This window comes from Cupressus sempervirens, chromosome 4 (assembly GCF_028749045.1).
Source record: "Cupressus sempervirens isolate cs-2001-9-10 chromosome 4, ASM2874904v1, whole genome shotgun sequence".
Lineage (NCBI taxonomy): Eukaryota > Viridiplantae > Streptophyta > Pinopsida > Cupressales > Cupressaceae > Cupressus > Cupressus sempervirens.
The window spans coordinates 538,147,457-538,162,306 of record NC_143121.1 but is presented as its reverse complement, the minus strand read 5'-3'; the positions used below and the strand labels follow the sequence as shown (position 1 = coordinate 538,162,306).

The window sequence follows — 14,850 nt, the reverse complement described above, 5'->3', positions numbered from 1 at the left end:
TTTTGCAAGGCTAATGGTACATTTCTATACAACACAATAATATGCCTACAAGGGGACCCCATATTTTAATTGTCCAAGAAGGAGAAAACCTTTATCAAGCCATGGGGGATGTGGTTCATAAAGAGTTGGTGACACACCTATATCCATGTGTATGGGTTCTAATGACATCCCTATCTACTACCTCAACATTATAGTGATCAAATCATCATGCTCGAGTTCTACAAGTAAATCTTGGATGTACATAATGTATTTTCCATAGAAAAGGTAAAAGTTGTGGGGTTCTCATTATCATGTAGAGGATACAAGTGCACTTTGGCAACTGCTAAAGATGCAAGTGCCAAATTGGAAATCCTTAAACTGAGAAAGTTCTACTTGTTGAGGCCCAATTTTAACACCAAGAGGTAAGTTAAACAAGACATTTACCACTAGCTATGGTGGTCACCTCCCTTGCCTTGAGGATTTATAAGTAGATTGTCAAGATGACTTTGATGCATTCTTATGGAGGCATTGCCAAATTAGAATAGAAAACATGAAGTTGTTTAGGTTGAGGACTTTCTCAAAGAAATACATTGACGACACATTGATCTTGGATTCACACTTCAATAAAAAGAAAATGGGAAGTATTCTTCTAGAGCCTTTTGATTGGAACACCCCAAATGTTTATGACATTAAAGTGGTCAACAAGCCAATGATTGATAATAGCTTATAATGCTCAACTAGTGGAAGCACCATTCAACATGTCAACAAATTTAAACTTTGGCAACTATTTCTGATTTCTGATTTCTCCTTATTTTAGAAAGTGGTGATCTGCACATACAACAAGATATATAATCAGCAGCTTCAACACTGACTTGAAAAAATGGTTTCCTTTGACTGAGAAACTTTTAGATTGCTTGATGGCTGCCTTCTTTCAGCACCATCCTTAACAGAGTATCCAAGCAATTTTAGACAAAGTGACATCCACCAATATCACCAAAACCATCGACTCTGATACCATGCTAGAAAAAAAGGCACCAAGGAGAAACTCTGTAAAAGAGCTCTGAGATTGCATTACTAATTCACCCAATACATAGAAATACATAATAAATGTGAAGTGTATTGTTGGTCAAAGTTTGATGCAGCATTCATGGTGGATGGTAAAGTGAATGGCTGTGTAGTTGACTAAATTGGGTGTTGAGCGACTATTTACCGACCATTTTGTCAATATCAGATGATTAATTTACATTGTCTAACATAGAGGATATGATATTTGAGATGACCCAAATACTCAAAAGTCTTATTGCGCTTCATATTATTCAAGCACTAGTATTGTTTTGTTTTACCTTGTTTGCATGTCACCTTCTAGTATTGAAAACTAGGAGCTGCAAGGTGGCTAGTTTTACCATGTTGACAACATTTTCAATAGTGTGGAAGATACATGGTTTAGTATTGCAGCAAAGTTCTATATTGTCTGAATGGTGGATATGATTTAATTTCTTACCAAATCATCAAAGGTCAAAGCGTAAAGTTTATATAGAGGTAGAGGAGTCACGACATTGCCAGAAGAGACGCCGATCAAAGAAGTAAGACATTCAGGTAATTACTGTTTATTAGTTCCTGAGAATTATTGCCAAGGCTATATGGTTAAACAGTTATTAATCTTTTTCCTTTTAGCCAATATAATTGTTCTTTTTTCATGGATAAATTTTGTTTGCTATGTTCATTATGGAAAACTTGCATATTTCTTACCTCAAACATGGACTCAAATGTGTTCATTATGAAATCATCAAATGTTCTCCTTGATGCAAACGACAATGCCAAAGTAAGTAAATTTTATTGTAAGGGAATGCTCATCAGGGCAGAGTCCAAACTAAAAAACCTTGTACTTGATTGTTGAATATGTTAAACAAGAAACAAATGCCAGTTAATTTACAGATTGGAACTGACTTGAATTGCTTGATGTATTTTTAAAATGTTGAGATGCATATACTAATGAATTTTTTGTTGCTACAGGCCAAGCCACAGCTGAGAAACAAGTCAAAGCTTCCAACTATTGTGGATCCTGTGATTAAAGAGTTGTTGAACATGAAACATCTTCAGCAAGTAAGTTGCATGCAAAATATTTCTTTTGAAGGGAATTGACATTATTTTTAAAAATACATTCAGTTTATAAAATTTTACTCATGTTTTGGTGGATAAAAACTTAACATTCTTCCACATTTCTTGCCCATTTTATTGCATATATGAAATAAGACATAATCTTGCCAATTTCCAATAGCTAAATGTCTTTAACTGTGATTGGAATTTGGCATAAAATGTATTTTTAAGGTTAGATTGTTAGCTAGTTTTGGTTGATCGCCATTTGAAAATTAGAGGTGCTAATCCTTTCATTGAAGAGAAAATTGATAGTGCACTACATATCATCACACTTACCCAAAAAAGTTGAGCCAAGCTTTGAAAGTCCCATTGAATCTATAGAAGGAAGAGAAGAAATTGATTATCTAGATTGAAAGTCATTGTCCACTTCATAAGCTTAGCAAGAAGAACATCATAAGTGCTTGTGAACCAAGTATTTATGATGAAGCAAGAAGGAAAGAAAAATGAAAAATTTGTTGAGTCGAAAGATAGACATTGGAAAGAAAGCCATTGATTATAAAAAGTATTAAGATCGAGTTTAAAAATAATGTTTTAATTGACAAGCACAAAGCAATATTAGTAGCTAAAGAGCAACAAATTGAAGATTGAGGAATCTTTGCTCTAGTTGCAAAGATAATTATGATTAGAATGTTGACAGTGCTTGTTTCCAATCATAGTTGGAATATCCACCAAATAGATATGAAGTACATTCCTAAATGAATCTAAAAACCCAATTTTGTTAGAAAAGAAAAGGAACACATGGTATGCCACTTGAAAAGACACTATATGATTTGAAACGAACTCCATGACATTAGTATTCAAAACCAAATAAGTACTTTCCCAAAAGGAAATTGATTTTTTTAAGACCCAATTTATACATCAAGAAGTCTAATTGCACATTATTGTTCCTTCAAAATTTTGGTCGTAGGGTATTGGTTTATTAACCATTGTACTTTCTTTTAAACTAATAAAATCGGCTATTTCTGGGCCTTTTTGACTATTTTTCCATACTGTACGAACTCCTGAAGGTTGTACGATGGTTGTTTTGCATTGAAAATTTGGAGGTTGAATTTTATGAAGTTTTGGCATTGGTTTCAAGGAGAGATCTGATTTCATTTGCAAGTTATATATTTTTCTTCCTTGCTGCTTGTGAAACCCTCAAAACAAGGGTTTTGGACAAAGGAATGGCTCTAGTTTGAATTCCCACTGTTGGAATTTTCTCCAATTTGGTATGAAGCAAACTAGGGAATTGTATTATCAAATGTCAAAAGCCTGGAGGCAGGAGATTGCAGCAAGCATTTTTAAGGGCAAGCCCTAGGTCTAATAAGACCCATGTATTAGACCTTGTTTTTGCAATTTGATGAGTTAAGAGTGATAAAAGGAATTTGGGACATGGTGTGGAGGCAAGGAATCTTAAATTTGACTAGGAGGACACACTGAAGTTGAAGAATTGATCCATGCACCCATATTTTTAACCTTTTCATTGTAGACCAAGCCTAAAGTTGCTAATTAGGCCTGTGTGCAAGATTAAGGTCAGGGTATCCTGGAGTGTAGTTAGGTTTTGAAAATTTGGAGTCTTTTGAAACTTTGAAAAGAGTGTTTGAATTTGTCTTTTTTTTTCCTGGTCCTTTGTAAACATTTTGAGTTATTGGTGGAAAACAGTGCTAAGAAAACTAAGTGCTTGTTTGGTTGGTTGCAACAGTTTGTTTCATAAGTGGTTGGCAGGGTTTCCAACCTTTGTTACACCTTGTTTTGTTCATATAGGAGTTGTTCCAAACTATCCTTGGTGCTTGGGAGTCTTGGAGGATCCAATTGCATTCTTGGTTGTGTGTATGGTATAAGAGTCAAGTGCTGCAATTTACCTTATGACTGCTAACAGCAGGTCTGCCATATACCTAATTTTTTTTGGGTGTGTTGATGTTTGTTTGGATTCCCTTGGATGTTATGAAGATTGGGGCTACTTGATAACCTTGTTCCAAGGTTGGTGCATGATTCTTGGGTTGTATAAGTGAGAAGAAGAAGAGTTGCAGCATTTCATGAAGTGACCACTAGTCTTTCCTTTGCTAAAACTATTGACTGCAACATTGCTTAGGTTCAACAAGGGAGACATTGTGGGGGGTTGTAGGGGGTTTAAAGTAGAAGGTATTCTACATGGGCTGGTGAGGGGAGGGGGATTAATAGAAGGGTTTAGGGAATGGTCCCTCATGGGGCTTTGGTTTTCTTTATAGGAAGAGTCATCCGATTCACTCTTAACAAAATTTTTGCTTTCACTTTCCATAATGTCTCCTCTTTTTTAGCCAAGTCTTCGATATCTTTTTTACCCCTTTCCTTAGCCAACCTACTCAAGCAACATGTTTGGTTTTGTTGAGTGTCCTCATCACTATCATAGTCAAGGTCAAGGACCATTTTCTTGGCTTTTTTGTCCAGGCATGTTTCTTGGGCTTACAAAGCCTCTCTCCAATTTTTAGCACTTGAGGTATCCAGGATATAGGAGTCACTAGAAGAAATACAACTCACATTGGGAGTAGCTATAAGGTTTTAAATTTTAGACTCTAAAGGGCAACACATTGAGGGAGAAAGTTTAGGTTTTTGGTCGGTGATGGAGAGAACATTAGTGGTTAGAGGGGGACATAGGGCGCAATGAAGCTCATAAAGTTTGAACATAGGCTCTTGATGGAGGATAACTAATTTTTTCCTTGGACCTTGGCTTCAAGAACATCAAACAAAATGCTCTCAAAGAATAGAGAATAGGGAACTGGTCAGGAAGGACTCATTCAGATTTTTAGTGGGCCACGCCAGCGAAAGAGCCAAATAGCCAATGCTAATATAATATGAGCTCAGTAATTTCATAGTTAACTCATTATGTTACTATAAATGTCTTCTTCCAAAATTATGGGTTTGTTGAGTCTACAAATAATGGAGGAGGCTCATCAAACCATTGGTACAGAGTATTCAACACATATGGTAAGGAGACGAACATAGAAATCATCTTTGAAGATTGATTTAACAATCTAATAGAGTCATCAATTAATCTTCCAAATCATTGTTGACATTATCATCAGCTTCAGCATAGTAAAACATTGTCCATTCAGTTGGAATTTAAGGCAGAATACTACAGAGATATCAATACCATACATTCTATAGGGGCCAAAGAATATAGAATGACAGTCATGGGGCATTTATTTACATCAAATATTAATATTAGAATAGAGAGTTGAGTATTATGAACTCAGAGCATTATTTATAGATAACAAACAGTTACAAGAAGAATCATTATATCATTCTTTAACAAAGAAAACCTATACTTGAAAAAGAAGAAGGTAATAATATCTACTCACAGTGGAAACACCAATTGTGGATTACCTATATTTTAGAAAAAGTGATTTAATCAAACAAGGTGATTTAAAGAGGATAAATATAAGGATATTAATTATATCGAGAGAAGCATATAGAGAAGTGAATCCCAAATAGCATATAACTGGGATAGGGAACATTACAAGATTATATCTACCATGTACACCTGCAAACCATATGTTGAATATAGAATTATAATGTCAAGTCAAGGAAGTGAACGTAAGGAGTTTAAGACCATATTGTATCTTACAATTGAGAAATCTGTCAATGTCATCTTGTATACTCAATATCAAGAATCAAATTTTATAGCAAGAATAGTGAAGTCTTTGAACAATAACATTGTTGGTTAATAATTAAGGTTAAAGGTTGAGTTATACAAATAATTAAAAGATATTATTTTGTAAGTGAAGTCATTAACTGGAAAGGAGTATTTTATAATTAATCTGAAGGAGTATTTTATTGCAATTCCACCTCATCCGCATAGTATAAAGATTAAAATTCAGAGGTGAAAGATTACTCACAATAAAAAGCTATATAGTAGTCCCACCCAAATCTATTGGAGAACACCAATAAAAAAGGTGAAGTCACATGCATATGGTGAAACCATCATGAGTAGTACGTAGAACAAGGTTATGAGTGTAAGTCCAACTCTACCAACCCATGGAAACAAAATCCTAATCAACATCCATCTTGAACGAGTAATCCATGATAACATTTATATTAAAAAATATAACTCCAAGGAGGCAAGGCTCCATCATGTCAGGTTTAAGATATCCTTATCTATAAAGTTTAAATATCACAAACACCAATATTGGCAACACCCTGCTCCTACCTTATGAGGTTTTGGGTAGTCTTGGGAACAAGATTGATTGCCCTCCAACAATTCAAGCTGATAAACAATAGACCAAAAATAACCATAGAATCTACCAATGAATTCCCCTTCTTATAGGCATGTTTTACTTTCTCCGTATCAAAATTATAAAGAAGGTTAAGGATGTCATTGAGGATAATATTCACATTTCACCCTACCCTAGAACAACCTTTAACCACATCAATAATGATTTTAGAGTCCTCCTCAATTTCCAATTTTGTGCATCCCAACTCAAGGAAAAATTTCAACCCTCACAAGAGGGCCATACCCTCCACTTTATTGATAGTATGGTCCCTGAAAGGATCAACATACACTTCTAGAAGGCAACTCCTACCATTGTAGATTAATCCTCCCACAACCTCTTTACCACTACTCACCTCACCTTCAAAGTTAAGTTTGTACCACAAGAGGTTCATGGGATCCATTTAGTTTCCTTTCTAGTGAGGATTTTATTTCTTCAAGCTATGGTGGATGTTATTTCTAGTAATGGTTGGTTCAATCCAGCTCTTGCAGAAATGGAATTGAGCCAAATGGAATTGAAATTAGCTTATTTTTGGTTGTGTGCTTTTGGAATGTTTCAATTTTATGGTCAATCAATCTTTTGGAAACCCTATAAGCTATAGGTGATATAGCCCGTTCCTTCTAGAAAATGGCCAACAAGTCTAAGAGAAGCTTATCATTGTCATTTAATATTAAGGACATAATGATTTGCATATAAACTCTCAACTTGTCTGAATGATGCTTTTTAATTTTTTTCAAGAAGCATTGAAACATTTTAAGAATACTTTTTTCACTCTTGAGTTTCAACATAATGATAAAGGATCTAGTTCTTGCCATAGTTTCTAAAATCTTAGCCCTCTCACCAAAAATTAGGGCTTCAGTATCATGTAATCCATAAGGGCACTACACTTTCACTTGTAGAGCCTTCCTTAGTATGTCATCAATATAGGGGGCTACATGACCTTTTACTCTTACAATCTCATTGTAACAAGAAGCAACTGCAAGTCTTACTTCACACTAGTGTTCCAAAAACTTGTACAGAACCTAAGGGAGAGCATTGAGGGCCACTAAGCCTAATTCAGAAGCTTCAAGTTTGACTGGCCCACTTTTGAAAAATATGAATCTAATTCCTACAGCTTGGAGAGAACACCATCAAGAAATTTCAAACTCCAATTGTAGTCCCATTACATAGACTTAATTTCCTATTTCTTTTACTTTTTGCAAGTCTCCTAGTTGTTCACCATTGAATGTATCATTGAATGCTTTGAGTAAAAAATCACCTTTGTGATTTGCCATTGTCTTCATTTTTTTTGCTAAATTGAAAGATGCTACCCCTGTTCTCCTAAATTTTAACAAACCCTTTTCACTCCATCAACAACTAGGACATTTTCTTGAACAATTGGCAGTGCTTTTTTAAAGAAGACTTCATAATCAGCTAATACTTGAACAATTGGTAGTACTTTCACTCCATCAACAACTAGGACATTTTCTTGAACAATTGGCAGTACTTTCGTCTTGCAGGAGTTTTTGTTAATGTATTCAGAATTGTAGGTGATTTAGTGAAGCCATACAATCAGAGTTGTAGATAGTCTCATAGTTTGTATTTTAATTGATGTTTATTTAAAGTTGTTGTTGTTGATCAGTTTTACATCAGATTTTTAATGATTTTCATTTGCCCTTGTGCTTGTCACATTGATGTAATTTTAGTTATGCTTTGCTATCATCATTCAGGTAGTTTGGTTTGATGAAAAAACTTCATTCTTTTCAAAGTTTTGATGTTTGAAGAATTTCTGAATTGCATTGTATGTGCAAGTGCCTTTGCTGATTTATATCAGTTTAATATATCGAGAGGTCACTTCTATTTGCATCATCAAATGTATAGATTCATTTATTTCTTTAAATGTCATCATATAAACATCTCTAGATGGCTTTGAACTAACATTTTCAATTAGCATGCACTTCAATGCTTTCTGAATAGTTAGATTGTGTTCATTATTGAGGGACTTTGACTTTTCTGTATGGGCTTGCCAAGGCTTTTTCCATTGGACCCCATGAGAGAGTAGTCAATCCCCACAAGGATTGCTGCCCCTAGGTCCCTGATTTGACATTGTAGAAAAACAAAATAATTTATGGAAAAACCATGTCAACCAATCATATGCAATATGATGGACCCACAATATCTTTAACACTTGATTTTATGGTTATCCCAAGTGAATAATTTGTTTCTCCAAGAAATTTAGTTTTTCTAAAGGAGGAATTCACCATGATAATAAATGCACTTACCTACTATTTTCAAAGATTTGCAAGAATTTTGTACAAATTTGTATTGAAATATGCAAATATTTATCAAAAAATAATTTGTTTAAAAAATAAAAATAAAATATTCACCAAGAAAATTAATGCAATTTGCAAAGATTTGCAAGCTTTTATAAAAGAAAGTTGGGGGCCTCTTTTTGAAGCTGTCACAAATCTCTAGTTAGTTTGATAATTTACACTTGGAGAGTTTGAATCTCCAAAGTTCATACATGAACTTACAAATTGTCACCAAAAAGATCATACTTCTTCATGCTCAATATAACTTGTCTACCTCACATCGTAAAGTTTAAAAGCAACTGCATGTGAAATCCTTGAGAAAATTGTCTTGTCAATTTTATAAACATAAGTTGCTTTTTCATTTTTGAAATGGTGCAACATATGAAAGTATGGAGTAAGGGGTGCATGACATAGAAAAGGAGACATCTTTCTATACTTACAGTTAATCTTGACCTCTTGGGATGCATCTAGATGGAAAATGCTGAGACCATGAACAAATTCTCCAAATTCAATGACTCCGTTGCAATTTTTATCAAATAGATTAAAGATCTATTCAGTAATGCCATAAACATTCCTCAAATGAGCACTAGCCATGAAGCAATTGAAGTAGCAACCAGAATGGTTATAGTATAATTTTGTCAAATAAAACAATATTGTCAACTGACTGCAACTACATATGCACAGAATAATACATGGGATAAATAATAGCCATATTCTAGTATTTAACACATCATCTATTCTTAGTTAAACTCAGATCTCATAGAGTTGAATCGATAAATAGAATACACCATAAATTTCCTCAAACTATTATGAATGTCAAATCATTTTAGAGGTGCAAGTAGTCATTGCTATCTAATATCATACTGTAGATATAGACAACCTATGCTTAAATAGAGCTGCACTAAGGAACATCATAATAACTTAAGAATAGACGTCAAGCCTCAAATGCCACAATTATTGAGAGAAGGGATTGGTTAACAAAAGAGAAGAGAATTTTGAATGTAAAAATATTGAATGGGGTCATATCTATGCATCACACTTTATTGTTCTAAATTAGTGGACAAAAAGTATCCACCTAAATTTTTCAAAACTGGTAGATATTGAAGAGTCCCAACTATATAAATCTAAAATGACCTCTAGTGTTATTCCTTAAGTTCATAAGAAAGTGCTTGATCATGTCCAAATCAACAAACAATAAAGGGTACTTTTAATGATCTTTTCTAGAATTGACACAATATTTTAGATTTTTTGCCTAGAGGAATTTCAACAAACAGTTGATGTGCAACCCAAATATCAATTACTGTTGCCACTGTAACCTTACTGTGCTGACTAATAAAAAACTTTCAAGAAATACTTGGATCTCAATGTCAAGGAAAATAACTGAACACCACTGTAATATTCTCCACCTGAATAAATCAGATATTGAGTACTTTGACTAGTGGAAATTTTATCAAATAGTTGTCTTGCAAGCAAACAGCTTAAGCAAAGCTAGTAAGGTCATGCCACTACAACACTCTCCTTATACTTCATTACAAAAATGGTTTCATTAATCAAGCATTTTAACAAACAGATGATATGCACCTGACTGCTGTAAGTTAAAGGCAATATTGTAGTACATATTTCACTGGAGTTTCATAGCATAGAATGGCTGCTCAACAATGGATTTCAGTTATATTGAAACTCACTTTATTGTTGCAAATGAATACAATGATTGCAATACAAACAAGCTAAGGAATAGTATCAAACATTACATATATACTAGCCAAGGAATGACTGCACTTTAGGAAATTGAAAATACATACATGCCTGTTGTATGCTTCTTTAAGTGTGTTCATGGACATTTAATTTTGATCACTAGGTTTTCTGTCATGTCTCACTATTTTTTCAAAAGTACCTGAATTGCGCCTTCTAAAATCTCCCAAAACATGGAGCGGATGTCATTGTATGTTGGGCACTCCATGATAAATGCCACTCTATCTCTACCGCTCCTATGTTGCAAAATATTGTCTCCTTTCATTCTTCCTCATGTACCTACTTGTTTTACTCCTCAAATGATGAGAACTTGTCCTAAGCTGCATTATGGGCACTTTAGTTGTCCATTCAGTATTTGCTCCTTAATATATGCTTTCTATTTGTGATCTTTGAGGGTTTGAATTCTTTGATATAATTGTCTTTTTTGTGCCCATTTTTTTTTTACCATACGAGACTTCTGAATTTTCCTTCATGGACTTCTTTATTCTATCATTGTTATTGGGATTCTTTTTGCACATCAACTTTCCAATTTTTGTTCTTTTGGCATTTTGATTCATCCACAATCTCTTCCTCCTTTCATGTCTCTCCTCTGTGAAATGTAGGCCAACGATTGTTTTCACAGATTAATTTTTCTTAACATCATAAACCTCTTTTGGGAGGTGATGATGGATAGGGGTACAAGAGGAGGGCTCAAGATATATGTAACTCTCCCTTATAGATATATAGCTACAGCCTGTCCAAATTGTAATATAACTAGATGGATTTGTGGGTTCAATTAGGTAATTAGATGTTGCATAATCTGTTGGCCTGCCTAGATTTGATTGTTTTGTCAAGGTCATCACCACCAATATGTAGAAGTGCTGAATCTTCAGGTTGTTGTATGACTATTCATGGGGAATACCAATTGATGCTGCTGTCTACAATCAATGAATTAAAGTTATAATTTAGACTATCAAAGCATCACTGTCCCATACCCTTTTGGCTAGACTATCATACCACTAGAATGACCCCTTTGTTCTGTTTATGTTATACCTTATAGCAATGGGTTGTTCTAAATTGCTGATGTTTGTAAGTGTTCAAACCTGTAATGAATTTTAATGATGTAGTTTGCATTATTTGCAATGAGTGAAATTAGTTGTGATTAAATTAGTAATATATTTAAAATCAAGAGATGTTCGACATGCTTTTTGATGTCTATGTGTAACTGATCGTGCAATTTGTGATATATTTTGCTGTTATTGTTAATGTTTACTTCCAATGGAAGTGTTTGATTTTAATTTATAAAAGTTCATAAAAGTATAACCGTAGATGTCTAGTTGATGTAGGAAATGATTCAGGTTCAATGTTTATAACAATCTGGGAAACTCTTTTTTGGATTGTTTTAAAAAATTGTATCCTATTGTTCTAATAATATGCAATGCTTGCAGGAATGTCATCCATGGTAGTGATGCAGTGGAAAGTGCAAAGAAAGAAATTGCTCTATGGTTTCTAGAGGGTGTGTCTGACTGGCAGAGCAGTCTGCATCCTTGGGTTTATGAGTCTTGAGATTTGTGATCCGTTTTAATGTTTATACTTGAGAAGTTTTTAGGATGTTATTGAGGTACTTATTTCATCTCATATCCCAATAGTAAAATGCTCTTAGTATTTTTGCTGGAGTCTACTTATTCTGTTATGGTAATAATGAAGTACATGGTTCTAAATTTTTTAGTTAGGGACTTATCTATTGATACTTGAAGTTGTATGTTCACAAGTATATCATCAATTATAATACATGGTTTTAGCAATAATAGATTAATGAATGGTGGTCTGGCATATGGTGTTGGTGTTTATCTTGCTCCTGAAGATTGCTCCTACCTGAGGTATGAAAGATTATGTTCAAAGATGATGTCTTGGTGGGGATTTTTTTAAATGTTTGAATTTCAGAATATTCTTTCCTTTAATACACATATTCTTTATTTAAGAAGGAATGTTTGACTTACTATTATTGCTTATTCTTTATAGTATTCCATTTTCAGACTTGGACATTAATGAGGAATAGTATGTTGTGTTGTGCCGAGTTATTTTGAGGAATGTTGAGGAAGTTCCTCTTGGTTCTCTTCAGTTTCATCTGAGTTGTGAAAAGTTTGATTCTGGCATTAACGATGTCGCCATTCCAAAGCATTACATTATTTGGAGCACTCACATGAATACACACATTCTTCTAGAATATGTTGTCAGTTTTAAGCCTTCTCACCAGTCTCAAGGGGAATAAAAGCTCCATATTCCTCATTTTCAAGAGGTTCCTTCTCATTTTGAAAGTTAAATACAAAGGAGAAATTCCTTTGATTCTTGTTGTTATTTTTGATCTAGTAAAACTGGTTCAATGCCTCAGAATCAATGAAATTGCCTTGTTCTCATCTCCTCTCTCTCTTTGTGTTGTTTAATTATTTTTGCCTTCACATATGAATGAGTTTATTGCTTTTCTAGATATGTATGTTGTCTATAAACTATTTGCAGGAAATTCCTGCGGTTTTCTCTTTCTCTTGGTATTTGTAGATTCTTTACATAATTGGTGTTATCCTTGAACATTTCTTGACATTCTACATGGATATGGATATTGATGGTAGAGACAACTCCTTTGTTCAGGTGAAGATGGCGAAGCATAGGGTGAAGGATGGATCAACTCCAAGGAAAAGTTTCTGGACAACAGAGATACACATTGCCAAAACAGAGAAGGATGCTCAAATTAAGCTGAACCTCTATCATCCATCCAAGTTTCATATGATCAGTCCATTGAGGAAGACAAAGATAGGAAATCCAGAAGCATACAAAATTATCCCTGGGGGCACAACCGCAAGCTTGCTTGATCACAATGATCCTCCTCAACTCCGAGGTTCCTTCACTAACAACTAGGTCTATACTAGACTTTGAATTTCATTTTTCTTTTAAATGTTGGCTGGCATGGAACCCTTCCCTTACATGAAAGGTTTTTGACCTAAGCTATGAATCAATGAGGTCACAAACAAGGGACCTCATCCCCAATTATCAATACCGATGCTCAAACCTGCAAGCACATTAGAGCATTGAAGGTGACCAGTGATGTTGGCATGACACTCTTCCAATACATGAAACATGAAATGCTTTTGACCTAGATCTATAAATCAGTGAGGCCACAAACAATGAACCTCATTCCCAATTATCAATATTGATGCTCAAACCTACTAGCACATTAGATTGTTAAAGGTACAAAACTATGATCATAATGAGTCAACAGGAGTTTGAGCCTTTATGGTCACAACAATATCACCATCATAAAACCAAAACACTATGGGATGAACCCAATCAGACTTTGAATTTCATCTCTTATATTTGTTTTTGAAATTAATGTTGGTATATGTGGCCAAAACCAAATTATGCACTGTAGTTGGCCATGCCTATTTTTGTCCATTGTTTCTGTTGAAGTTTATTTAGAATCAAAACTAAACATTAAGTCTAAATCTACCTCGCTTGATGGCATTGAACACTTTTTCATGTATTAGATATGGATAACTCCATACAACTGTAGTGAGGAGTGGGCTAGTGGGTTGTATTCTTATCAAAGCCAAGGTGATGATACTCTGGCTGCATGGTCTGACAGGTAAGTTTGAATACCATGGAATTCATACATTTACAATGAGTTTTACATGGACACAAATAGATTAATATATTTCTATAGATTGAATTGCATTGAATTAGTTTCTATAAGTTGAACTTACTCAAATTTGAAATGTAAGAATTACTTTCCCCAAATTTCTATTAAGTTTTAATAACCAAACTTATCAGACTCAATTTATAAAAGGGACCCAATCTTTATATGAAGCTCTTTATGATTTTGTGTTTCAGGGATCACCCAATTGAGAAAAAGGACATTGTACTCTGGTACACAATGGGCTTCCATCATCTTCCTTACCAAGAGGACTACCCAATCATGCCAATAGTCTCTTCTGCTTTTGAACTGAAGCCAACAAACTTCTTTGAAAGAAATCCTATTATGAGGATTGTACCCATGTTTGACAAGGACCTTCCAACATGTTCAATGTGAGCTCTATGAACATTTTCACCTTTTCATCATGCACTGAAAGAAGTATAGGAGCCAAATTTAAGGTCATGTCTGTTAAATCCACAACTTTATTGTATGATAAAAAATGACCATTTTTATATTGTGGATAAAAATGTTATACAAATGGTAGAAGGTACTTGTTTTAATGACAAATTCCATGACATAAGCACTTAAATGGACCTTCCAATATGTGTAATGTCAGCCTCATGAACATTTTCACCTTTCCACCTGCTTTGAAAGTTGTAGAGTGGTCAAATTTTAATTCAAGTCTGTTAATGTATACTCAATTAAATCCACAAATTCATCTTACAGTGAAAAAAAATAAAATTCTCAAATTCTCAATCAAGGTGGTATAGGCATTATAAAG

The 14,850-nt window shown here is 34.2% G+C and overlaps 1 pseudogene; it reads left to right on the top strand.

Moving 5' to 3' along the window:
* The first annotated feature begins 1,735 nt into the window (after nt 1-1,735).
* On the top strand, nt 1,736-14,465 carry LOC149562314 (amine oxidase [copper-containing] gamma 1-like; annotated as a pseudogene).
* Nucleotides 14,466-14,850: the final 385 nt, after the last annotated feature.